A 27,040-nucleotide genomic window follows, 5' to 3' on the forward strand; every position below is an offset into this window, starting at 1 on the left:
CTCTGTCCTGGGCGGAGCATCTTCAGCACACTCAGGCCAATCCCCATGCAGCTCTCATAGAATGAGAGCAGCGCGGGTTTGCACAGAGAGTCTCATGCTGCCCCAGTGCCTGCTGGGACCAGGAAGCAGCACGGCAGAACACCGAGGCGCAAGTTGTGATGCGTCTGGCAGCCCCAGGTCGGTGTTTTTTTTTTTTTATGAATTATTACCCCCCCCCCCCCCCCCACTGCCCCTCCCATGCTCCCGCACACCCTCTACACCAGCCCAGCACCTGTTCATTGTGTCGGCAATCACAGTTTAAACATTCATGCGAATGGACATAAATGATGATGCACGGTATCTACTGTTAAATAAATTCACGTAGAGTGCATTGTGCGATTTCCTCATTCTTTTACATAACATCGGAATATTGTTGCAGGTAAAGAGAGGAATGAAGCCGGAAACAAAAAAGGAGAAACATTCAAACGTATTTCCGGTCACGTCAGTTCAGGGGAAAACCAAATGCAATAAGGACAAGTCCGTCAGTCAAGTCTTGATCTCACTTCAGCTACAGAAATCATTTGTTATTTCAAATGCACATCAGCGCAGGGATCCGAATTCAAGCCTGCGAGGATTAAGCAGGACGGTTTTTATTTTTCCAGTACTAAATAACCTATAAATCTGCATGTTCTAGGGACTTAAGTCATAATTAACTAGCATAAAAAGTCTCAGTTTTTTAGGCACACGTATGGCTGCTTCAAAGAGCAGTGAAATAGGTCTTAGCAGAGTAACCCAAGCCAAAGCAGGCTGATTTATTGTGACTAGTGTCATAATAACAAAGGCTGTTACACTGATTAGGCAATGCAGTCATTCATTAAGCGCTGGCATATTTATTACAGCCTGCCACGCGCAAATGAACTCATTTTCTTTGTTGAAATATAAATGATGAATGTACCATTCATGGAAAGAGATAGCAGGTCTGGGGCGTGGAGCTGAGATTTGGGAGCACTGTCAGCAGGTGGTGAGGGGTGCATAGATGTTCATGCCAAAGTTATATTTCTACTGCACCTTGCAAGGTATTCATTCATATTTTTGCGTTTATCTCAAATAATGTCAATTGCATCATACTGATGAGTCCTAAACAATGAGAAACTGAAATACTTGTTGAACCTTTTCAACAGCTGCCAGGTGACAAAAGCACATACATTGGGCACTAAATTTATATTAGTAAAATATTTCGACTTTCTAATTTAAGCCTCTAAAACAACAAAATTAAAATTTCCTGATGAAGAGTTAAAAATGCACAACTTGTAGCTTCGGCCTTAATTTCAGAGAGACATTCCTTCATAGGGCTTGATTCACAATGGTCCTCTGTAGTCCGGCCATGGGGAGTCTCTGCACTCAGGGCCGAATCACCGCTAGGAGAATTCTCACTACGGAGATTCTGCCCCGAATGTGGATACTTCCACAAGACTGTGGGGACTTCGCTATGAGAGGGGAGGCCCATTGTGAATCAGGCTCAGAGAGTTTCGTCAACCACACACTAGGAGCTACAGGGGGGAAGAAATGGTCAGGCCGCCCCCCACTCAACGCATTACAAACCAACAATAGGCCTGATCATCAATAGTTACACCAGAATCCTTTGGATCCTCACGGGGTCCAAAGGGCATGCATGGCAATAGCATATATAGATATTACATTCACAGTTAGGCTTCTATATTGATCTTGATTTCATGGGTTTGAGATTTTGTTAACAACACACACACATATTTTTTTTTTCCTCTCAGAAAGAAAGTAACCGATGATGAAAAGTGGACCTGCTGACGGACGAGTACCAGCCAGCGGTTCCCTTGGTGGTGTTACCGTGAGGTGCTTTATCTCTGTTTCACACTTTTTCATTTATACTTGGGTGGATCTATGATAGTATAGTGTTTTAATTCAGATACACCACAACACAGCGACTTAGATAAGTCTGGGAGGGAGTTATAAAAGTATTAGGTGACCCCTCTGGTGTTGGACAAACAGATTCTGGTGTAACTATTGATGATTAGACCTATTGTTGGTTTGTAATTCAGAGACTTTTGTGTCAACGTTCAAAGCATCTGATGAGCTTTGACACAAACGGTACAAGATATTTGCTTTAAATAGATTTACATTCTGTATTATCCACCCAAAGGTTGAGAATAATGGACCTGTCTGTGCAGACCTACAGGGAGGTGGACTTTCAACAAATTAGTTGAGGGAGTGTAAGCATGAGGATTCAATGCAGCTGAGTTTATTTTAGTACGCTTGACTAGGAGTGAGTGAGTAACTGCACAGATCAATGTAAATGAGGACTAGAGAGTGCAAAGGACCGAGAGATACATGGATGAGTGCGGATGTAGAGCAAGATTACATTGCACATTATTCAACCAAAATTGCCGCTAAATTATTCTGAAATCTGAGTTCCTAGATATTTATCCATACATGTACATATGAGACATTGTACAATACAACTTTATATCTCTTTATTATTTCCCATATACATATATAACTTTATGTAGTTTGTATCTATATATTTTACTTTACTGCCATTGTAGAAAAAACCCTCAAATCTCTCCAGCTCACTACGGTGTCTCATCATGTACCTCTTTCAATATATCCTGTACCCCTACTCTCTAACTCATTACAAAACTCATTTTACAATTATGATCTCCAATTAAACCTTTCTAGACTATTCCCTTCTCTATCCCTCCTTTATCTTATTCAGTCCAACTAACAAACTCATATGTCCACTTCTCCAATAACAACTTATATTTCAATATACTAATGTATCACTAATCCACTTTGGTTTCTGAAGTAGCGTGCTACTCGCTGAAAAGCACTCCAAGCCTCCTCACAGGTTGTAAACACTATATAAGTACAATTATAATTACATTTATTAGGGCTACGGCCACCCATGCTATGTCACTACCATATCTGAGAGGATTACAATGTAATGGGCAATCTGAAGAGGGGTGGGAAGAAGGAAACAGAGAAGGATCCTAAGAGTCTTGAAAAGAATAGAAGTGTCTTTAGTTGCTACCTGATAGAGAAGAGAGTGGTTGGGTCCTAATGCTGAGTGGAAGAGAGGCTCAGGCTGATGATTTTGCAACCCCTGTGAAGGAACACATTTAAGTGGTGGAGGTTCTGAAACTAGATGCTTCAATCCTAGGAACATTTTGGCTTGTAAGTTCCTTTAAAGACATAGGGCATAGCTATGGGTGGCCCTTTAATGGATGTGGTAATACGGCACCTGGTTTGACCCAGATTCTAATTTTGGACAGAAACTCTAGTTTCTGCTCTATGCAAATTACGAAGTCACTATTAATGAAGACAATGTTAGGGATGACACCAAATGGCTTCGAACCAATCTAACAATGCAGCAAAGTTGGTGAAACTTCTGTATCCTCTCTCTATAATTGTCTAATGAGAGCGCAAGGTGTATCCTGTGTTGTCCCCTGCCACATGTATACTGTAACATTCAGAAAAACATTTAAACATGTAACATTCAACCATTGGTGCCTGCTGAAACGTGTCTATTTTGTTGGACATGGATACACATGGCACTGAAGCACAGTGCACATATTCCCTAAGTAGCTCTGTAAACGAGTTGTGTGTGTGTTTTTTTCATGCCTATCACATGTCACAGTCAAATGCTCCCTTCCTGTAACTCTTCCTGTGTTTTACTTCAATTTACAACTCAGCGAGAGAACTCATAAAATAAAAGTGTCTGGTTTACTTCGACAGCCAATTCCAGCTAATGAAAGCTTCTCAGCAAAACAACACAGCGTGGCGCTCTGCATGGAAGGTGCGCCGACAACAAAGCACTTTGTCAAATAGCACGTCTCACGATGTAAATACACATGCCTCTGCTAGCGAATGCTATCACTTGCAGATTAGTGGCGACAGACAAAGGGAGCATTCTTGTCACAGACCTGCTCCGACTGCAGTGGCGTCCCGACCGGAAACGTGAACCCGCGCAGGCTCCAACACGGACCCAACAGACTTTCCCTTTTGTTGAACAAGGCTCCCTTTTTCATTGCCGAGACACACAGTGGCCCTAGAAGCTACTTGTCGTTGTCGAAGCAGCGACACACACGGCCCTTCAAGTTCACTGAATTGTGGATATTTTTGAACTGCGTGGTGGCACTGACCGTCTCGCTCGGCTGTCCTCTTCCGGAAAGTCTGAGCTAATCTGCAGCTGTGGAGAAAGAAGAGAGGGCAGCCCGCGAATCCTTCAATTCTCAGTTGTCTGCTAATAAAGGCTGACAGATGCCAAGACTTGCAGTAGCGGCTGGTGTTAGGGAAGTGTGATGGGGCGGGGGCAGGGCCAGTAACAAAACAAAACAATCCATACCTGCTGCTCGCTGCTCGTTTGCTTGTCGCTCTTCGGCTCCTCCAGTCACAGGCTCAGGCAGCTCCAGCTCCCCTTCCGCCAATCTAGACGCTGCTCTCATGGTGGTTATACTCACGGGAGCAGCGTCGGGATTGGACGGAGTGGGCTAGTTTTGCGCTCCATCCGAGGCTGGGAGCCTCTACCTGCCATTGTTCTCCACCCAGCAACACAGACATGGAGAGATGTCAGTGCACATGCCGGTTTTGCCATCCTTAGATGCCCGGCCAAACTGGCATGCGCACTTCCGGTTTGGCCATCCTTAGATGGCCGGCCAAACTGGCATGCGCACTGACAGCCATGCTCACCACTTCTCCTCCTTCTCCCTATTGCTATCGTCATGATGGCCCAAGTCTAAAGACCCGGCACCCAACATGAAGAAAAATAAAATGATAATAAAAGTTTATCATTTTATTTTTCGTGTTCTTATGCTGGCAGGGGGGTGATACTCCTCTGCAATAGCAGAGAGGCCGCCGCTGGCTAAGACGCTCTGATAAATAAGTCAAAGGGAGATTCCGGCCTCTCCTGGGGAGCATTTTATAATGTCAGAAAGAGGCACAATTGTCCAAATATAACAGTGACAGACACTGTGCCTTTCATTGAATACGTATGTTGTGCCTTTTGATTTCTAAAGAGAGGAAACGGTGGTATATTTCCTATTTACATTTCGGAGATCACACTTGTGACTTGAGTGCAGGAAATAGTAACAATGAAAGTGTTGTTGAGGGCACATAGTGGTGCACACGTGGTCCGGAAAATGTAATTCTACGATGGCAGGCAAAGTAAGATGAAGTCAGAAAATGTTCACTGGGTGTGTAGTTTCACTCAGTTAAAGTTCCTGCCCAACATGCTGCATTATGAGGCTGAAGAAGTTTGGTTTGCCCTACTGTTATTCAGGACAGAGACGCAGCGGGAACACAATACTTGTTAATCCGTTGCCCTGTCATTTCCGTACCCTTCTGACAGACATCCCGCCCTTTAACATCTGCAGTGGGAAAAGGAGAGGTGCATGGTTCAACTGAAAACACAATGGGCCTGACAAAAGAAAATATTCACATATATATTTACTCCCACCCCTCGGTGTAACTCTCCACTTTTTTGTTATTCCTCATTTTAGAGTGCCGATTTATACACTTAGGTCTAGACCTACATGCCTCCAAAACATACCTACTAGCAATTTTTCACCTGTTGGTGGAGACCTCTAGCACTTGAAGATCTCCTTATAGAATAGTATAGGGAATTGTAATCGAGTTAAAAAAAAATATATCTATATTTAAACAGGCCTCCAGGTGTATTCTCACTGTTTGTTGGAACTGGCACTGAGGAAGGTCGAAAGCCTGAAACGCGTATGCCGAGTGTTTCACAACAATGAACTTGGCTCACGCTTTGCGCTTTTAATTTGGTAAATAAACCTACTAGCTGTCACTGAGCATGTGTTGACCCGTTTCTGAGCTGGAATGGGATTGGATCTATGTGTCACTGGTAAAGCAAGCACCGGTTACCGACACGCCCTCTTGGTTAGGTGCTACATGCATAACTTGCTACTTTTTGGACTGTGTATAAAACTAAAGCGCGTCGCCACCCCCTTGGCAATGATACTGACCTGGATGAGACCAAAGGTTGGGGAGAGAGGATACAGCAGTTTGCTGTATTAAGGTGCCAACATTAGTGCAACATCCACTGGAACAACAAGGATGATCCTGCTGTCATCCTACTTAATAATACCATGGACATCACCAATATGTCCCAACTCTGCCTTTCTCCTACTCATAACAAAGGTGCCACCCTTGATGCTATTATAACGAACAACGATCTAGCCTCCCTCACAAATATTATTCCGGTTGACTGGTCAGACCACTACCTCATCCTTTTCACTCTGACTAAAACTACCTCTCGCCCAGCCCCCACCAATTTACTATCCAAAAAATACACACGCAACCTTCACCGTATTCCTCATGGCGAACTCGAAACAACAATTAAAGCTCACTTAGATTTACCACGTCTCTCTGACAGCACAAATGACCTTACTGACCATTATAACAACTCTATTCTTGAAGCCCTAGACAAAGTTGCTCCTATCAAACTTAAACAACAAAAAAACATACCCCCTAAGACCTGGTTCAACTCCGAACTAAATAATGAAAGACGGTCTCTTAGACATTCTGAAAGGGTCTGGAGATCCCATCCAAACGCTGACAATCTGACTATCCTTAGAACTGCTCAAGCCCAGTACAAAAAACACATATTTAATGAAAAAGCCTCCTTTCTACGATCTCAACTTGATCAAGCCAGAAACCGCCCCAGAGAACTCTTCAATATTGTAAAAAAACAAACATCCACTGGCCCTCCTAAAATATTAGCCTCCACCGACAAATGCGAAGAAATTGCTAGCTTCTTTACGAACAAAATCAACATGATCGAACTATCCTTCTCTTCCCTCCCTCTGTCACCCCATCCTACCACTACCCTACACACTCTTCCTAACACTCATAATTCTATGTCGATCATTTCTTCCACTTCGACCGATACCTCGGATTCCCCACATGATCTACCCCTGCCTAACACCTATCATATAACAAACTCCCCCGCTAAAAACAATGCCTCTTGGAACGATTTCAGTCCAGTATCCGAATCTTTTATCACTAATATCATGGGCAAACTCAAACCTTCTGCACACTCCAAAGATCCTCTCCCCGCCTTACTAGCGCAAGAACTTAAATCTACCATTGCCCCTATATGGACTAAAATGATCAACTCCTCTCTCTCCACAGGCTGTGTTCCTGCTTCCCTTCAACTTGGCCAAATCGCGCCTATTCCCAAAAACACCACAGCTGACCCCAATGATCCAAACAACCTTCGTCCCATCTCTAACCTTCCCTTCCTCTCCAAAGCCCTCGAAAAATGTGTCCTAATGCAACTAGAGAAACATATTGTCTCATTCAACCTCCTTGATGTCTTCCAGTCCGGCTTTAGAAAGGGATGCAGTACAGAAACTGCTATGCTTAATATCATAGACGATATTCACCGTTCCCTTGACAAAGGAGAATCCTCGATGTGAGAAGTTGGCCTGGTATATGATGCTCACTAGTTCTAGTGATCACCTTGTACCATGCCAAGCAACCCTTATGGTGCAGGTTGTAAAGTCAACCTTATAGACAAGCTATCCTAGGGGTAGCATGGACTAAGCAGTCTTAGGCTAAACTCTGTAAAGGCATGTGAAGCAAGCTGTTTTACCATACACAATCCCTTGAATACCAAATGAAAGGACACCACACAGATATATATTAAAAATATATATAGACTTATTTCTACAAATAACCCTGATACTCTTTATGAGCACAGAAGCAAATGCGTTAAAACAAAACACAGTTTAAATACACAAAAGTTGCACAATTTTGGAAGAGCCCTAGGGGCCACCTAAACCATATACTAAAATAGTGGTATAAGAACCACTATGGGGAAAGTGAAGAGGCCTAGGGCCTGGGGAATCGCTGGAGCTGTTCGGGACTAGCAGTGAAGAAGTCGGGAAAGGCCCGCGGGACTCGGGTGCAGTGCGGAAAGTGCACGCTTTACCAATGCAATGTCAATGGTGCATAAAAGTTACAAAGTTAGTTAAAAAGGAACCTTCCGAGTGACCTAGAAGGATGAAACTTTAGACACAGACACTAGAGGTGTGTACCAGTGTGGGAACACCGGCGGAGCTGAGTTACTTCACCCACAGGAAGCGGGTGCATAGGGTCGAAGTAGTGTCGGGTTTCGTCACGCAGGTCGATGGTGCTTGGAGCTGAAGATGCTGCAGGCGACTCGAGGTGAAGAGTTCCGGTGGATCCAAGGGTGGATCTGAAGAGGTGAAGACCTGAAAGCAGAGGGGACAATGTTCAAAGTCACTAGCCAGTGACTACCGTGGAACCAGAGTGGAACCAGGCGATGTCGGGTGCAAACAGGCGTCGAGGTGTAGCTTCTCTCTGCAGCCACGTGGACACGAGGGGTCGAAGACGTCCAGGAGTCGGTCACGAGCTGTCTCACGCAGGCTTCTCGCTGTTGGCGGTGTTGGCAACTTGATTGGAGCAAACAGGCCTTGGCTAAGGCAAGCCACGCAGGAATCGAAAAAGGCTTGTTACTCGGACCAGCAAGGTCAGAGCAGGTACGCCTTTTTACAGGAGTGAGGGCAAGTCTGGAGCAACCAGACCCGCAGTGTAAATTGAAGGTTTTGTTGCCAAGATGGCCGCTAGCCACGTGGCAAGTGGCCGGGATGGCGCGTCGAGTGGCACGATGCAAAAGGGCCCCACGCAGATCGTGGAAATGCTGGGGGGCTGATCTTCGGTGCAAGGGCTGCTCGAGGTTGGGGCTTCTCAAACCCCAAAGCACAGCGTCGAGGGTGCCTCTGATGCTGCGCAGTCAGCTTCTCGGGGGTCTTTCAAGAGGTCCGGTCCCACGTCTCTCGGTGCCTCCACGGGTCCCTTCTTTGCAGGGACTGTGGATCGGGCGGTGAGAAGTCTGGGAGTCTGGGTCTTGTCAGGCTCTGGGCTCGGGCTCCGGCGGGAGGCGGCGGCAAAGCAGACGTCGAGTTGCTGGTTGGTGCCTGTGTTCACAGGGTGGTCACTCCTTGGCCACAAGGGAGATTCTCTTCCGTCTTCTGTGCAGCAGAATGTCGAAGTCCAGTCTTCTTCTGTATTTCAAGTTGATTCAGGATGATCTGAAGTCTCAGGACACAGCTCCCACTCTTATTCGAATCGGGGGGGCCGGATCACCTACTAGGTCCCTCCTCTGGGTGGAACCAGGAAGGGGGGTGGTTACACCCCCTTTCCTTTGTCCAGTTTCGCGCCAGGACTGGGGCTGGAAAGCCCCAGCACCGGTTTGAACTGGCCTATGCACAGGGACACCTTGTGTGCCCCAGGCATGTCTGATTCTATTCAGCCCTGTCCTACCCAATACACAAAATCCTGTCTGGAGTGGTGCTAGCACCTCCCCAGGCAAGAAACCCTTTGTCCAAGCTGCCCTCGCTGGAAGGACTCCCAACAGCAGGAGGTCAGACTTGTGTCTGTGGTGGCAGCATCCATTTTGGGATGCTAAGGCTCTGTTTAACTTTAACCGGGGTTCAGGCTAGGTACATGTCGTGTCCCTCTAAAAGGGTGGAATGCTACCCCCGTCGCCAGAACTGGCGAGGGGGTAGTATTCCAATTCGTATGACACCTTACTCGACATGTTTTGATAAAGCCAAACCCAAGATAGCATTTAACCGCGAGGTTCATAATGCACTTAAGAGTATATGGTATGGCAATATCATGAAACAGCTAAAGGACATGGTTCCGAAAGCTGCAGACAGGCTCAGCTCATGCCAGAGCACCATCTCACATATTTCCAAGCACTCTGCCTCCAGGATTGATGAGGCCTTCCATAGGAGTGACTGATAGGAACATATGTGTCCATTTTAGGTTAGGTATAGGCATACTACACCTAAGTAAGGGGTGGTTACACCGACTTACCCCAGCTGAGTGATCAGCCAGTTGTGTCAAATATGGAGGCCAGGCCAGGGGTGGCACAATACATGCTGCAGCCCCTGGTAGGCCTTGGAAGCACCTATGCCCTGGGTACCTGGGTACACTGGTACAGGGGCCAATAAGGTGAACCAGTTCCAATTGTGTATGTACCTAAGGTACATGGAGTCCATTTTAAGGAGAGAGCAATTAGCCTGGGGCCCTGAATAGCAGGATCCCAGGCCAACTATGTCAAAAACCAGCTAAACACCAGGCAAAAAAAAGTTTGGGGGTAACCATAGTCAGATATCCACCTTCCTACATACCCCCCCCCCCCAAACGAAAGGAGATAAGGCTATCCTTGAACAGGTAAGCCTATATTGCCTAAGTGGCCATATAAGGAAGTACCAGCTCTGGCTTGGTTACCCCCTGTCTCATGGTCCACTAAGCAATCCCTCACCCTAAGAGTATCTGAGGGTCTCCACCATAGGGAATCTCTACCTGTGGTGTGTCTTTGCAAAGTTAAAGGCTGGTGTTGGGATGGAGTACTGAAGTGAGATTCCTCTGTAGGACTCAGCTTCCTCCAATCACTCTCCACCATGTGTGCCTTTCTTTCTTTGACTGAGTTGCACTGTGCTCTCAGGGTCAACCTCTGGCTACCTAAAGCTGGAGGCTGGGTCCCTCTTGTTGGCTTACTGGAGGGACAGGTCAGGTTTGGGGCCTTGGGGTCCCAGGTTTGGCTGTGCTCAACAGAATCCATCTGTGGGAGGTCCCTAACTACTTTTAAGGGGGCTCCCTCTGGAGTTTTTAAAGTTTTCACCTCACTAGGGCTACTAGTTTCGGTGCCCCTAATCTGTTGATGGGGTGCTTTATTTGACAGGGGGCCCTTTGGGGCTCACTGTCCTTCTTGTCCTCTGCAGCCCTGGGCTGAGTAAGGCAAGGTAGAGAGGGGCAGGATACCTGCTCCAGACTGGGTCCCACCTGAGAAGGGTCCACTGACATCAGAGGCTCTGTCAGGCTAGGCCTGACTACCTCTGGGGCAGTTCCTTCATCAGGGGTAAGATCAGTTCCCTGAGGAGGCTGATCCTTTCCTAAAGTCTGGTGGGAGGGAGATTTCTCTTCCTCCTCAATGCTCTCTGTCTGTGTGGAGTGATCCCTCTTTTCAGGCTTCACAACACATGTATCAGTTTGAGTTTGGGCTGTGGCCATCACAGCCCCACCAACCTTTTCAGGAGGAGACTCAGTTTGGGTATGGGCTGTTACCATCACAGCCCTGCTAATCTTTTCAGGAGGGAAGTTAGCTAAAGATGGGGCTGAGGTTTGCTCAGCCCTACCAACCTTTTCAGGAAGGACATCTTGGATTGGGGCTGTAGCCATCACAGCCCCACTAACCTTTCCATGGAGATTTACCATTCTAGGATGGGTTTCTTGTTCCACCTCAGCCCAGGCTGAGATTTCTAAATCATTCCCCAGTAGACAATCTACATGCAAGTTTGATGACACTGCCACTCTCTTTGGGCCAGTGACACCTCCCCAGCTAAGATCTACTACTGCCATGGGGTGATTGGTTTCTATTCCATCAATGTTGGTCACCTGATATGTGGCATCAGGTAAAAGTTGCCTTGAGGGGACTAGACATTCAGCCAACATGGTGATGCTAGCCCCTGTGTCTCTAAAGGCCTCAACTTTCAAGCCATTGATGAGGGGCTCCTGTCTATACTTGCTCAAAGTGTTTGGGCAAGCAGTGAAATTGGCAAACCCCATGCCAGTCTCATAGACAAGAGTATCTGAGGTAGGGGACCTGGTTAGGCCAGAATCCACCTGTCCTCCAAAAGTAAACCCACCCAGATTCCTGGGTGTGCTCCCACTTCCTGGGGGATTACTGCTGACAGTAACAGGAGGTGTTGGAGCTGGCTTTGGAGGTATATTCTCTTTATTGCCATTCTTGGGACAACAGCTGTCTGTTTTGTAATGCCCAACCTGTTTACAGACATGACAATAAGGCTTTTTCTGGGTTGAAGAAGTGTCTTGGGACCCACCCCCATCCTTGGAGTTTTGGGGCCCTGGGGAAGTCTTTTCCTTACTTTTATCCCCACCCTCTCTTGAGGCTTGGTAGTCTCTTTCTTTTGGTCACCACCCTGGTTCTTAGGCCTGATCCTGGTTCTGACCCATTTGTCTGCCCTCCTACCCGATTCTTGTGGGGAGGTCAGATCAGAGTCAACCAGGTGCTGATGTAGAAGCTGATTTTGACAATTACTTAAGATTTGCTCTCTCATAATTAAATTATACAATCCTGTATAGTCAGTAACCTTACTTCCCAGCAACCAGCCCTCCAGAGCCTTAGTGGCACATTCAACAAATTCAGACCAGTCCTGAGTCTGTCTCTTCTGGGTGTCTCTGAACATTAACCTGTACTGTTCAGTGGTTAAGCCTAACCCATCAATCAGAGCACTCTTCAGGACCAGGTAGTTTCTAGAATCCCCATCACTAACTGTGAGGAGTCTGTCTCTGCCTCTACCACAAGATTGCTGCCCACTGCTCCTGAGGGACCTGCTGTACTTTGCAAGCTCTCTCAAGTGCAGTCATCCATTTGTGGATATCATCCCCAACTTTGTAGGGGGGCACAATCTTACTCAGGTTTCTATTGTCATAGGACCTGTCTTTATCCTTAGGGATAGTGCTGCCACCAGTGGATTCTAATCCACTCTCTCTAGGCTGCCTTGCTCTAGCAAGTTTCTCTTTGGCCAGGGCAACTTCTAATTCTTGTCTCTGGATCCTAAGTTCAGCCTCTCTCATTTTGGCCTCATGTTCCCTTCTCTGAGGGCTAGTAAACTCCCTTCTGGAGTTGCCATGAGAGCCTCTAGAAACATGGGAAGTATTGGACTCACCTGAGTGATTCCTCCTCCTCCTATGCTCCTGGTTAAGTCCATTTGGGGGTCTGAATGGGTTGGACCCACCTTCAATCCCAAATAAACTTAGGTTAGCCTGGTTAAGCCTGCTGACTAACACCTGGCTATCTCTATCATCATCAGACTCACTTTCTTCTACCTCCTCCCCCTCTTCTTCTTCCTCAGGCTGAGTATTCCCAGTGGTCTGGTCTTCCTCATCTATCTGGACGACAGGGGCAGGGGCATCAGGGTTATCATCTTCAGTGGGAGAGCCTCCATCTCCAGTCCCTGAGGTGCCTGGTTTGGAGTTCTTTAGAGCTACAGACTGGTCTAACAGCTCTCTGAGGTGTCCTGCTGTAGGAGTAGGACCTGTTCTGATTCCTCTCATGGAACACAGTTGCCTCAGTTCCTTAAATGGAAAGATAGCAAATTTGGATGGTGCCCTTGGAGGGTCACTCTCAACAGAGGTGGTTCCAGTGGATCCCTCTGCTCCAGACATTGCTCTAGTGTGGTGGGTGTGTTGCAATCTACCTACACTTGTGTTTTCCTACAAAACCTATCTAGTAGTTGTAGTCAGGGTGTGCTACTCCCTATCCTCTACAACAACTAAGTTCAGTAGAACTTAAGTATATCTAGTCTTGTTTTAGTGTACCTATCAGGTACCTGTATGATCTTTCAAATGATATTTTCAAAGATTGTAATGGTAAAACAACAGCAAGCTCAAATCCCACCGCTGCCACCAATGTGAGAAGTTGGCCTGGTATATGATGCTCACTAGTTCTAGTGATCACCTTGTACCATGCCAAGCAACCCTTATGGTGCAGGTTGTAAAGTCAACCTTATAGACAAGCTATCCTAGGGGTAGCATGGACTAAGCAGTCTTAGGCTAAACTCTGTAAAGGCATGTGAAGCAAGCTGTTTTACCATACACAATCCCTTGAATAACAAATGAAAGGACACCACACAGATATATATTGAAAATATATATACATTTATTTCTACAAATAACCCTGATACTCTTTATGAGCACAGAAGCAAATGCGTTAAAACAAAACACAGTTTAAATACACAAAAGTTGCACAATTTTGGATGAGCCCTAGGGGCCACCTAAACCATATACTAAAATAGTGGTATAAGAACCACTATGGGGAAAGTGAAGAGGCCTAGGGCCTGGGGAATCGCTGGAGCTGTTCGGGACTAGCAGTGAAGAAGTCGGGAAAGGCCCGCGGGACTCGGGTGCAGTGCGGAAAGTGCACGCTTTACCAATGCAATGTCAATGGTGCGTAAAAGTTACAAAGTTAGTTAAAAAGGAACCTTCCGAGTGACCTAAAAGGATGAAACTTTAGACACAGACACTAGAGGTGTGTACCAGTGTGGGAACACCGGCGGAGCTGAGTTACCTCACCCACAGGAAGCGGGTGCATAGGGTCGAAGTAGTGTCGGGTTTCGTCACGCAGGTCGATGGTGCTTGGAGCTGAAGATGCTGCAGGCGACTCGAGGTGAAGAGTTCCGGTGGATCCAAGGGTGGATCTGAAGAGGTGAAGACCTGAAAGCAGAGGGGACAATGTTCAAAGTCACTAGCCAGTGACTACCGTGGAACCAGAGTGGAACCAGGCGATGTCGGGTGCAAACAGGCGTCGAGGTGTAGCTTCTCTCTGCAGCCACGTGGACACGAGGGGTCGAAGACGTCCAGGAGTCGGTCACGAGCTGTCCCACGCAGGCTTCTCGCTGTTGGCGGTGTCGGCAACTTGATTGGAGCAAACAGGCCTTGGCTAAGGCAAGCCACGCAGGAATCGAAAAAGGCTTGTTACTCGGACCAGCAAGGTCAGAGCAGGTACTCCTTTTTACAGGAGTGAGGGCAAGTCTGGAGCAACCAGACCCACAGTGTAAATTGAAGGTTTCGTCGCCAAGATGGCCGCTAGCCACGTGGCAAGTGGCCGGGATGGCACGTCGAGTGGCACGATGCAAAAGGGCCCCACGCAGATCGTGGAGATGCTGGGGGGCTGATCTTCGGTGCAAGGGCTGCTCGAGGTTGGGGCTTCTCAAACCCCAAAGCACAGCGTCGAGGGTGCTTCTGATGCTGCGCAGTCAGCTTCTCGGGGGTCTTTCAAGAGGTCCGGTCCCACGTCTCTCGGTGCCTCCACGGGTCCCTTCTTTGCAGGGACTGTGGATCGGGCGGTGAGAAGTCTGGGAGTCTGGGTCTTGTTAGGCTCTGGGCTCGGGCTCCGGCGGCAGGCGGCGGCAAAGCAGACGTTGAGTTGCTGGTTGGTGCCTATGTTCACAGGGTGGTCACTCCTTGGCCACAAGGGAGATTCTCTTCTGTCTTCTGTGCAGCAGAATGTCGAAGTCCAGTCTTCTTCTGTATTTCAAGTTGATTCAGGATGATCTGAAGTCTCAGGACACAGCTCCCACTCTTATTCGAATCTGGGGGGCCGGATCACCTACTAGGTCCCTCCTCTGGGTGGAACCAGGAAGGGGGGTGGTTACACCCCCTTTCCTTTGTCCAGTTTCGCGCCAGGACTGGGGCTGGAAAGCCCCAGCACCGGTTTGAACTGGCCTATGCACAGGGACACCTTGTGTGCCCCAGGCATGTCTGATTCTATTCAGCCCTGTCCTACCCAATACACAAAATCCTGTCTGGAGTGGTGCTAGCACCTCCCCAGGCAGGAAACCCTTTGTCCAAGCTGCCCTCGCTGGAAGGACTCCCAGCAGCAGGAGGTCAGACTTGTGTCTGTGGTGGCAGCATCCATTTTGGGATGCTAAGGCTCTGTTTAACTTTAACCGGGGTTCAGGCTAGGTACATGTCGTGTCCCTCTAGAAGGGTGGAATGCTACCCCCGTCGCCAGAACTGGCGAGGGGGTAGTATTCCAATTCGTATGACACCATACTCGACATGTTTTGATAAAGCCAAACCCAAGATAGCATTTAACCGCGAGGTTCATAATGCACTTAAGAGTATATGGTATGGCAATATCATGAAACAGCTAAAGGACATGGTTCCGAAAGCTGCAGACAGGCTCAGCTCATGCCACAGCACCATCTTACATATTTCCAAGCACTCTGCCTCCAGGATTGATGAGGCCTTCCATAGGAGTGACTGATAGGAACATATGTGTCCATTTTAGGTTAGGTATAGGCATACTACACCTAAGTAAGGGGTGGTTACACCGACTTACCCCAGCTGAGTGATCAGCCAGTTGTGTCAAATATGGAGGCCAGGCCAGGGGTGGCACAATACATGCTGCAGCCCCTGGTAGGCCTTGGAAGCACCTATGCCCTGGGTACCTGGGTACACTGGTACAGGGGCCAATAAGGTGAACCAGTTCCAATTGTGTATGTACCTAAGGTACATGGAGTCCATTTTAAGGAGAGAGCAATTAGCCTGGGGCCCTGAATAGCAGGATCCCAGGCCAACTATGTCAAAAACCAGCTAAACACCAGGCAAAAAAAAGTTTGGGGGTAACCATAGTCAGATATCCACCTTCCTACACTCGATACTTATCCTTCTCGACCTCTCAGCTGCATTTGATACCGTCCACCACCCCACCCATCTCAGCACTCTCAAAGATAGATTCGGTTTTGAAGGCACGGTATTCAAATGGTTCTCCTCATTCCTACAAAACAGATCTCAACAAATCAAACTTAGCCACTTCCTCTCCAAACCCCAACCTGTTTCTCTTGGCGTACCTCAAGGTTCCATCCTCTCCCCTACCCTATTCAACCTGTTCATGGAACCACTCACCCTCATCCTCAAACACTCTAACATCAGTTACCATCTCTATGCTGATGACACCCAATTATACTACAAGATCAAATCTCACAAAGACATCCTTCACCTAAATGAGACACTGACCAAAATTCAAACCTGGTTCCATCTGAACCATCTCAAACTTAACCCCATAAAAACAGAAATCATAATTTTCTCACCCAAAAACAATCCCCATCCCATCCAACTCTGGTTAAACGACATCAAAGCACTAAACTGCCCTCTCTCCACCTCTAATACTGTTAAGTCCCTTGGCATCAGTATTGACCAAAATCTCAAACTCATACCCCACATTAAAAATGCATCCAAAAGCGCCCTTTTCACCCTTCTCCACCTCAAAAAACTTAAACCTTTTATTCCAGCAGAAGATTTCAAACTTGTTGTCCAATCACTGGTCCTCTCCAGGATTGACTATGGCAACGCCACTTTGGCTGGCACCCCTAAAATCCATCTTGCCCCAATTAAATCCGTCCTTAACCTTGCTGCGAGACTCATCTCAGATTGCAGAACGTTTGATCACATCTCCCCTATCCTCAAAAATCTCAAGTGGCTACCAATAGAAGGAAGATCCACTTACAAAATTGCCTGCATCACTCATAAAGCTCTCCACCAAAACACCCCTCCCTACCTTACAACAAAACTTCAGAAAGCAGGTTGTTCCAGACCCCTGAGAAGCACAAACTCACTTGCCCTGATACCACCAAGACTTAAATATCAGAAGACCCAATCCTGCGCGTTCTCTGGTAACGCTCCCACAATCTGGAACTCCCTCCCAAAGGATATCCGCTGCAACCCCTCCTACCATCTCTTCAAAAAAGAACTTAAAATACTGCTTCTCAACAAATACTGGGGTATCTAATGTCACTGACTCTATTCATGTTCATAGCATCATGATACCTAGCACTACGATAACATCCCTGGTCACTCCTCTCTCTCTCCTATTATACTCTCCCTTTCCTCCTCCAATATACTCCTTCCTACTCTTTCTCACCCTCACTTCTCTTCCCTCTCTCCCCTTTCCATCTTTATTTATATACATTTTAAATTTCGATTTCCATGCTTCTCCTCCACATTAGCCATGTCTGAACTCTCTGCCACAATGAAACGTTTTCTTGCGTGTTTTATTCTACCTCATTGTTTTGTTTTGCACCTTCACTGTAAAGCGCTCTGATACTCTCGGGTCCAGCAGCGCTATATAAAACCTTTGAAATAAATAAATAAATAAATAAATAAATAAGTGCACTTGCTATCATCATTTCCCGTGAAAGGGGCTGGGGTGAGTGTGCACTTAGTAACTAGCAGGGCTGGGACGTCACTTGGCATATGAGCACAAAATCACTGTATTTTGACTCGCAGAAAGGGCACATGAAAGCCCGGCATGGATCACGGTGAGCAGCGCAGCCAGAGGCCGTGGAGATTGGTCAACTACACACCCCAATCAGAAAAGAACTTCCACATATTTTAACAGGCCTCCAGGTGTATTATCACTGTTTGTTGGAACTAGAACTGAGGAAGGTCAAAAGACTGAAACGCGTATGCCGAGCGATTCACAATGAACTTGGCTCCCGCTTTGCACTTTTAATTTTGGTAAATAAACCTACTAGCTGTCACTGAGCATGTGTCCGCTTGTTTCTGGGCTGAAATGGGATTGGATCTATATATATATATATATATATATATATATATGTGTGTGTGTGTGTATGTATATATATATATATAAATATATATACATACACACACTGACACACACTTACACTCATTTATTATTCATTTTGAAGTCCCGGTACCGACCTGAGACACCCTTTTTTATAATTATTGGGGAGGTGGGCGGGCGGGTAGCCCCCACCACTCAGTCCTTACAGGCACAGGGGAACTTATCTGCCATGGCCATATTATTTTTAAAGGGAAGGGGGACGCCTGGCCCTCCTTCCTAAACGCTCACAGGCCCGGAGAACCTATCGTCAGTGGCCTTTCTTTTTTAGGTCTCGCCTCTCAATGCGCATGCGCATTGAGCAGAGCGAGACTATAGGGGCTTAAATAAGCTTTACCTAGACTGGCGATTGACTGGCGATTTGATGCTGTGCCCGTGCGCTTTTAGGTCAATGCGCAAGCGCATTGACCTAAAATGCGCGTGCACATCATCAAATCGCCATCTGTTCCCCAGCAGCACTCCTCCCACACCTTTGAAGTGAAGCTTAGCTTCACTTCAAAGGCCCCTGCTGCTTCACACCCTCATCGCCGCTCTCCCCACTCCGCCCCCTCCCCTGCCCACCGTGTCGCATTTCTTCTCCCCCCTCCCCTTCTCTGCCTTCCCTCCGTCTTGTTTTCCGAGCACCCTCCCACCCCCCACCCCCACCCCCCTGTCCCCTACCAGCCTCCACTGAATGTTCCGATTTTTCTGTGAAAGTAACTGGGCTCGTGAGAAGTTACGCTTTTCTCCTTCCAGTCCTAATGTGCATTGAGTGCGGCTCCGGCAGCTTCCAGTTCTGCAGCACTTCGTCTATTGCTTTTGGAAAGCTGCATTTCTGTAATTTTGGCTCTCCCCGCTCCGCCCCCTCCCCTGCCCGCCGTGTCGCTTTTCTTCTCTCCCCTCCCCTTCTCCTCCTTCCCTCCGTCTTGTTTTCCTAGCACCCTCCCACCCCCCTGTCCCCTACCAGCCTCCACTGAATGCTCCGATTTTTTATACCAGTCTCAGTTTTCATAACATACGTGGTGGCGGGGAAGAGGGAATGGCAAGCTGGCTTATATTTTTACATATTCTAAAATTTCCAAGTAACGGAAAATGTGTAGTATTGAAGCCCAACTTCACTCAGTTTTGCTCCTTTTTTGTATGTAAACAACTGAGAATTAAGCACAGATGTTGTGATTTTTTTTTTTTAAATATATACGCATCGAGTCCTAAATACATTTTACACACCGAGCACGTGTCCTTTCACTACTGTTTCCCCCTTTAGCGTGCTTCTGATTTCAAGAGGCAGTTTTCATTCTAGCAGTTGCATCATGTCATGTGATGCTGTGTGCAACGTAAAACACCTAAAAATAAGACGAGGTCGAAGGTAGCTCTCTGAAAGGGACGGGTGAGTTTTGCTTGGTCATTTTCGTTAACCAATCAACCTTTTTTTAACATCAAATGGCCAGGGCGTTTTTCTTCATTTCCTGCTATTGTCTGGATTGTTTTTAGGTTTCAGTAACTGTACTTGTGAAAGGTACAGGTAGTATTTTTTTCTTACTAATGTTTTGGAAAATACATAAATGAGGCAAAAAGCTAGCACTTATGAGTTATACGTAAGAGCATTTTCTTGGCTAATAAACAAGCCTAACACTATGGCTCGAGCGAAATAAGTGCAGACTGGCCAAATGTGTGGCAAGGTCTCGAGTGACATTTCTGATTTTATGTTGAATTATAGTTTTGAAAACGGCCATGATGTTAATGGTAAAATTAACCAGGGCACGTGTAGCCAGCCTGCTCTTATGAAGAGTGCTATCACATTGATAACCTTGGCAGATTGCTGGCAAATTACATTTGTCCGAAGCCAGCCATAGTATGGTGTGTGCTTCCCCCAGGTACTATGTACAAGGCCTTTCGGTGGGATTGACACCGTAATGTGAAGACATGTTTCTGTAATAAGCCTGCCGATCATCTGCGTCAGTTGTTGATGGCAACTTCTGCTGTGCTTAACTAAATCATGTGGTTTGTATATCAGCCTTAATTAGCTTCATGTGAAATGGCTAGAATGAAACTGGAGTTCTTTTACTTCTGCTTGTCACACCACTTAATGTAGTAGTACTCTGTGCTGCAGGTAAACCGCAGATGTGCCATCTAAGTCACGTAAATACAAAACATGTTGCATTACAAATGCTATAGGTGTCACATTCGCGATAGTTATAACTATTGGCATTGTAAATGACAAAGCTATCAATTTAGCTATTTTAAAAACCAACACATAAAAAAAATGTTTCATTTACAAGACCAATAGCTACAACTTTTCTAATGCGAGACCTATTGCATTTCCAAAGCTTGTTTAAGGGAAGGAGGCACGCAGTCCCACTTACCGAGCCTTTATGGCCCGAGGACTCTATCCCCCAGGCCCTTTCTTTTTTATTAAGGGGCGGAGGGCGTACTGTCCCCTTCATAAGCCATTGTATTGACCCAGGGACATCATCACCCAGAGTCTTTATTTTTTTAAGGGGATCCTTCCTGATCCAATAGTGGCCCCAGAGACCCCATCCCCTGAGGCCTTGAGTGGGTGCCCCAGTGCCCACCCTGGGCACCCACAAACTAGTATGTTGGGAGCCATGGCTGCATATGGAGCCAGCCTTGCTGTCACGGGAGCAGCTGTCTTTGCCTACTCCTGACAGGCAGGAGCAATTTGAGTTTACCTGCCCTCAAGAGTGAGGGCAGGGAAACATGTCTGCATTTTTTAAGCTCCCACAGGGTTGGAGCAGATGTGTGTTTCTCTGGCCGTGCTCATGCAGGCAGGTAAGTTCAAACTGCTCCCACCCAGTAGTTCCCCAGGACAGTCAGTGAGCTGGCCCATGGAATGGGGTAACCAAGCCTTTTCAGGCTCAGGTAAGAGGGAGAGTCAAGATTACTTTCAGATAAGCCAACTACATGCATTCCAAAATGTTACACTCTTCACAGAAGAGACCTTTACAGGGAACTTCAAATTCTTTGATGGTTCCCCATGGTGGAATTTATGTATCCTCTTCCTCCAATTTTTGCACACTTTATCATTTGGGAAAGATCCTTTCCTTTCTGTACTTGGACATCCATTCTAAAGTAGTACCAGCCTGTGTTCTCTTCTAGATCTACTATTGTAACATTCTGCATTTGTGAATCGATGAGACATGTCTTATAAAACTACAAAACATTCAAAATTATGCATTCCATAAAATGACATGGCTCCAAAAATTAGACCACCTGACAAAGTCACCAGAGCATTGCTCTTGCTGCCAGTAAAGCAGAGGGTAAATTTTATATTTGATTACTTTCAAATCCCTTGCTATAGGTTTTGCTCCTCACTCATGGGCACATTCAGCACTTTTTCTTGTGCCCCTACAGACTAGTGTGAACCATTGTAGGCGTCTGGTAGAATCCTTGCGTAACCACTGACTAGCGGTCATGTACTTGCATTTGCACCATGTCCCCCACCAACATGTTGGAGCGTGTTTGTTAGGCATCTTGTTGGTTGATGCTACTTGGGGACGTGTTACCTCAAACTGTGGTTTAGAAGGGGGACTTCACCATCATCACACCTGGTATATGATTGTTTAGGGTATTGCTGGTTAGAGTTCTTCATCAATGTCATTGTCAACACTTTCCGATGAGGCTGCTCTTCAGCACATATTTGCAATTTTTATAGTATTGCGCACATGAACTAGTATGAACAAATAAACAAGTGGCTCCTGCTCTACATTGATAATTTTTTCATGTTGACCTTGAAGATAAACCAATTTTGTTTCAACTTATGTTTCTATTTTTCACTATAGCTGACAACCTCTCCATCTTGTATTCCACAAATTTGCTCGGCTTGAAGGTATTAGTGGATGAATATGCAACTTCTGTCTTTCGTATTAGGTCAGCCTTACAGCCAAATGTTGGTGTATCAGCAAGTTGCCTAAGTGGGCAGTGCAATTTCCCCAGTCTCCCACTATTAGAAAAATGCTCAAGACTTTTTTTGTTCTGTTGAAGATCGTCACAATTCCCTCCATGCTACTCCAGTGTTTTCACCTAAGTAAGGTGTTCTTTTAGCGCACAGATGCCCCTAGCAATGAGCACAGCACTTTATATAAAATAACTCAAAACAAGTTTGAACATCACGGCTCTAAGACTTGGGCCAATTTCCAAGTTCCTGATTTCTGCTGCTACCACAGGAAGTGTTCCTGAAGGCAACGGACATGAGAGACCCATATTCACCACGTCATAGGTCCTATTTCTGTTAGGATTTGGTGAGAATCTCTCAATGAGTCTGCTCTGAGGGTTGACCTCCTAGGACTGAGCGTCCACCTCACCTGGCACTTGTGCAGTAGCCAGGGATGTAACAGAGCCCCCGCAGGCCGTGCGATGTTGGGGGGAGGCAGAGTTTCTTGTTTTGAAGAGACCCCCTCACCCTCTAAGCCATGCCATTGCATGCCTTGCAGAATGCGTGCATTCGCATGGAATAAGGAAGATTGAAACACTCGGGAAAGCCACTCTCCAGCATAGGGGGGCTCCCCATTGACCTCAAGACCAATGAATACATGTGCCTTCTGGGGGACGCCAGGGCCCCTCGTCACATTCTGCAGGGGGACCCCATCATTTGGCGTTAAGCCAAGGCGCTCTCCTATGTATGGCGCACAGATCTCCGCTATGTGGAGCCTTTTTTTTCAAATGTAAACAATATGCAATGACAAAAAGACAACAGGCTTACATGAAACAGAAACTGCAGCTCTGATAGCATTACAGCCTCATGTAATTAATCACATGGGCTCTCTGGGGCCCTTCCTTGGGCCTGTGGGAGGCAGAAAATATCTTAAAGCTGGCCATTTGGTGCCTCTCCCTTGTTTCCACGTTTCTCCACTTCCACACTGGCACACGGCTATTTTTGAAACACTCGGCAGCAATTAGAGTGTCATTGTTGCAGCTGAGCTGAGAAACAGGTGGCAACGCGAGAATTGTGCGTGGCTCAAACCCGTGCACCGGAAGCTCCTGCACAAGAGCGCCTGTGTGGAATCACTTCAAAGAATAGGCTGGGATTCAAATCCTGTCTGGAGAATTTGCATAATGATTTGCACACAGAGGGACGCGTGCGACTATTTAATATGCTTTTTTTTCCAACTGAGGCTATATGCTCATTTCAAAACCACAGCAAAGAAAAATGCAGATATGAAATGTTAATATACGAAACAACTATCAGAAATGTTCAATGTTTACATTAACTGCAGTACAATCAGCATACTCACAGAGGTCTGGTGTATAAATAATGCCGTATATACTGAAAGAGAATAACTATTTCACTGACAAACATACAGGCCTATGATATTTAAATCAGACTGCTTTTTTCCTGTTTCTTCTGATGTGACTCGTGCAAAACATCTAAACCCAGTAATATGTGAGCTCTGCCCCCACCCCGGGAACCCTAGAGGGAAAATGCATTTCTATGATGTCAGGAGAGAACAAAGGCTCGGCCAAAAAGCTGACTGGGGGAACAAACAACAGCAAGGGGGAGAAACGCTTTCTTCCCGGTCTAAGGCGCTCCTAAGCTGTGAAGAGCAATTCCCCCGTGGAGCCACCGTCTAGAGGTTGAAGCGGGGAACCATCCCTGTGACTCTGCGGCTTTGTCTCACCTCATTTCACTCATTTTTTTAACAGACGTAAAGTGTTGCTCTGCTGAGAATATTCTGCTAAGCTACTTTTCCTGTAGAGTCTTCAAAATGGCCCTCTGAGAAAGTCTTTAATACATTTTGATGGCTAAATAATGCCTTTGTCCATCTGAGAATTAAATCGTCAATAGAAAATAGAGCCTATATGAAAGGCGTTCCGGTAAACCCGGCTTTCTCCCAGAAAACAATGCGGTTGCTTTTAGTCGCCCCATGACAATAAGTGAGAGGAATTTAAGTGCAAGTACAAAGGGTCATTTCAAATATTCATCTAATTGATATTGTCAATGGGAAGATACCATGATAGAGATTTTACTGACGAAGAGGAACAAAAACCCCCAAATAATTAAAGCTGCAAAACAGTTAAGATTAAGTGCAACAGGGGCCGTATTATACAAGTGTCCTAGAGGCTAGTGGACATTTCAACCTGCTTTTTGCACCGCAGGAGCACTTCAGTTATAACGAATGGGCTTGTATGGTGTTCTGTAATATGCATTGCAGCAGTGCAATACATCCTAGCTGGACCCCAGGAAGCATTCCCCAATTTGCCAGTATTCCCTTGTAATAAGGAAAAGTGTTTGCCCTTGCACAAGCTGTTTTACAGATTCACCATTGCATAATAATGGGGTCACCCCTAAAACCCCAGGACTTTGGTACAAAAGAATACATACAACAAATGGTCCATAGAGATATTGAGAAAAGGCTTAAATAATAAACCTAACTTGAGGGAGAAAAATCAAACCTCAATAGCGAATGGAGAAGGTGAGGGAAGAGAACACAAAAATGAAAACGAAATCACACAAACACAATACAATCAAATCGCATATTTCTGTAGAAAATTTTCATAGTTTATAGTTTTACCTATAGAATGATGCTTATAATCTTAATAATGAACATTGACTGTTGCCCTGTGTATCCATGCCCTGCTCACATCATCAATGACTGATGCCAACACTTGCAAAAGTATCATCCACATTAATTGCAATATCCAAACCTAACTTTTCAAATGAGTCAATAGCAATTTACTACTCAAACTTCAATTTTCCCTTTTTAACAGAGAATGAACAAACTTGGAGATGAAGGTGTATAAGGATTCAGACCAGACTGAGGAAAGATTATCTGACCTGAACACCTGAAATTATCAGAAACTTAAAAACCCTCCTGAAGCCTACAACCACAATAAACTGATGTAGTCAGGCAAATATGCTGATAAGAGACAGTGGAGTCGCAAGATACAAATGACATGTGGCTCACATCATTTGAACTTACCATACACCACAAAGCAGCTGTTTATGATTGACAAGCGTTCTGTCATCTGTATGAATTTAAAGAGAGAAGCCTGTTCTCAACTGATATTCTACCAATAATAGTAATTCAGTATTTACAAGAAACCAGAGAAATGCACGGGAAGGTAGAATATTCCTCGTCAAAATAGGATAGAACAATCAAACATCATATTTGTAAAACTACCATGAGAATATGGAGTCCAAGCTCTAAATTACCTTTCAAACCCATAAATATGTTGACATAATGTTGGCAGTACAGACAACTGTAGTCAAGTCCCCAGTGGATGCAAGTTTTAGAATTGTACAAACACTTACTCCACCCTATGTAAGTTAATCTTTTACACTGCAGTGTGAAGTAAACCAGTTGTTGTCATTATCTCCTCTCAATTCAGGGAACATAATTGTAAAAATCCTGGACGTCTTGCATGCCACATAGCAAGGTATTCGATCCTGCAAGAGAGTCGTAGAGTGCAGTGTACTACATGGAACCATTGCAAACATCAGTGTTTTTCATCACTTCTAAAACATACACTACAATATCTAAGGTTTTCCAACTTCTGAATATCCACCTGCACTTCCATCTCCGACACCATCAGCATCACCTGCATCTCTCCTAAATTCCACCCTTGCATCTGAACTCACTCTATCATTTCCAACTCCACTGTTAGGTTTCAGAATTGCAACACATCTTCCAAACCCAAACTACTAATTCCAAATCATTCTATTACTTCAAATCTCTTCCACTGCATTCGGTGCCCTGCAAAACCTTCTGAAGTCTCTCTGTCACTTTGAATCACTGCTTCATCTCTTCAAACCTTCCTAGTATCAATTATTAACTCATGTACTTCTTCAAATCTTCCTGTACCACTTCCATACTTTTTTGTCTAGTTCTTATATCCTTTCACAAGCCATCAACAATAATTCCAAATGCCTTCAAGTGAGTTTGCATCTTTAAAACGTATCACCTGCACTATAAAACTGATGACATTTCTGACTAATTCGACCATTGTTACTGCACTTTTTTTTAATGAACAGATTTCCCATGAATTCAACTTTGACTCAAAAAATTTAAATTGTCAATGTAACATGGTCAAAACATCTCGTGGTTGTAAAGTATGTTCCTCAAATCTCGTACATTTTGATACATTATGTAGCAGAAGGTTTCTATTTGCTCAGATAATGCCTTTCCTTTATTGGTGTCGTTATTTTGAGTTGACTGGGAACGATCAACATTTGTTCTTTGTGGTAAAGTCATTTATGGATGCTTGTATAATGCTTACTAAAATGAACTCGTTTTTTTCGAAACTACTTTTCCTATTATCTATATCATATTAAAAAATGAGGCAAATCATGAAAACATAGATACATTTGTTTTTTTCTCCCCTATTCTCTTTGAATGTCTGCCTTTTATGTGCAATTTTGTTTCATCTCACCCATGAGCCAGATTCTCCAGTTTTCCACCCTGTTATAGTCAATGGAATGTGGTCTTCTTATTTTCTTTTTTATCCCATTTTTCAGGCCTTTGTCCCTTCAAGCAAAGCAGCATTAAATTATTTTGAAAGAAATTATTGGAATGCTGCAACAATTTAACTTGTCTCTTTGAACATGACTTTATTGTAAAATTCTCCTCCTTGACTAGACCCTGTCCCAGGATTCCTTGGAAGAAAGCAACCGAGCGATAATTCAGCATTAGGGTTGCTTCGCCGCACTAATCTCCTAAAGAGCAGTCAGGACCCTATGCTCACTGCCACAAGGCTGCTGCAGCCTCCCGGCCCAATGCAGCCTTCTCGCCCCGGCAGCATCCAGATGTCAGGAGGACTCTCCAGGTCTTGATGCAGAACGCCGCTCACTTCCAGTATGGTTGAACATCT

General features: G+C 45.6%; 1 protein-coding gene and 1 long non-coding RNA gene across 5 annotated transcripts in view; one reads left to right on the plus strand and one right to left on the minus strand.

The window, feature by feature from the left end:
- Window positions 1–27,040, minus strand: part of SOX6 (SRY-box transcription factor 6) — a 789,572-nt gene that overhangs the window by 141,402 nt on the left and 621,130 nt on the right. The window lies entirely within an intron of this gene.
- Window positions 113–25,468, plus strand: LOC144824748 (uncharacterized). Its single transcript, XR_013609095.1, has 3 exons — window positions 113–177; window positions 1,767–1,848; window positions 24,941–25,468. It is a non-coding gene; the product is annotated as an uncharacterized LOC144824748 (long non-coding RNA).

The sequence above is a fragment of the Lissotriton helveticus genome, chromosome 3_1, assembly GCF_964261635.1.
Source record: "Lissotriton helveticus chromosome 3_1, aLisHel1.1, whole genome shotgun sequence".
In the NCBI taxonomy this organism is placed as follows: domain Eukaryota; kingdom Metazoa; phylum Chordata; class Amphibia; order Caudata; family Salamandridae; genus Lissotriton; species Lissotriton helveticus.